We start from the raw sequence: 1,010 nt of genomic DNA on the forward strand, positions 1-1,010 counted from the left end.
TGGCCAAGTGGCAGCATCGATGGACTCAAGCATGGCAATGGTAGTGAGGTTGGCCCAGTGTTTCATTCTGCTGTGCTTAAGGTCACTATGGGTCGGTACTGACTTGATGGCACCTAACATCAACAACAACAATTCTTAAGATAGTCTATAAATTCAAGCAAGATGTACTCAAGGTTGTACTTTGGCTCTCATGAACTTGTTTTAATATCCTTCAGCTTCAACTTGAACTTGGATATGAGCAATTGACGGTCTGTTCCACAGTCATCCCTGGTCTTGTTCTGACTAATGATATTGAGCTTGTCCATTGTCTCATCTACAGAAGTAGTTGATTTGATTCCTATGTATTCATCCAGTGAAGTCCACGTGTATAGTCACTGTTTATGTTGTTGAATAAAGGTATTTGTAATGAATAAGTTCTTGGTCTTGCAAATTTCTATCATGGGAGCCCCAGGCATTTCTATTACCAGTTATATTTTCCAACTACCAGTCCTTCTTTTTACCAATTTTTACATTTCAATCACCAGTAATTATCAATACATCTTGATTATGTATTTGATCAATTTCAGACTGCCGTAGTTAAAAAAAAGAAAAAAAAAAAGAAAGAAAAGCACTTCAATTTATTCATCTTTGGTATTAGTGATTGGTGCATAATTTTAGATAAACTTTGAACATTTTTGAATAATAGTTGTATTAATGGGTCTTCCTTGTAGAGCCTATTACTACAGCTCTATACTTCAAGATAGATCTTGAAATGTTCTTTTTGGTGTTTAAAGCAATGCCATTCCTCTCCAATTTGCCATTTATAGCATAATAAACCAAATAATTTTCCAATGGAAAATGGCCAGTACCAGTCCATTTAAGCTCACTACTGCCTGGAATATATATCTTTATGCATTCCTTTTTTCTTTATTTGGTTTTGTTTTGATGGCTTACAGTTTTCCTAGATTAATACTTTGTACATTCCACTTTCCAATTGCTTCTTTTCATTTTGAGCCATGTCACATCAGAAA

This window comes from Chrysochloris asiatica, unplaced genomic scaffold (assembly GCF_000296735.1).
Source record: "Chrysochloris asiatica unplaced genomic scaffold, ChrAsi1.0 scaffold04429, whole genome shotgun sequence".
NCBI classification, from domain to species: Eukaryota; Metazoa; Chordata; class Mammalia; order Afrosoricida; family Chrysochloridae; genus Chrysochloris; species Chrysochloris asiatica.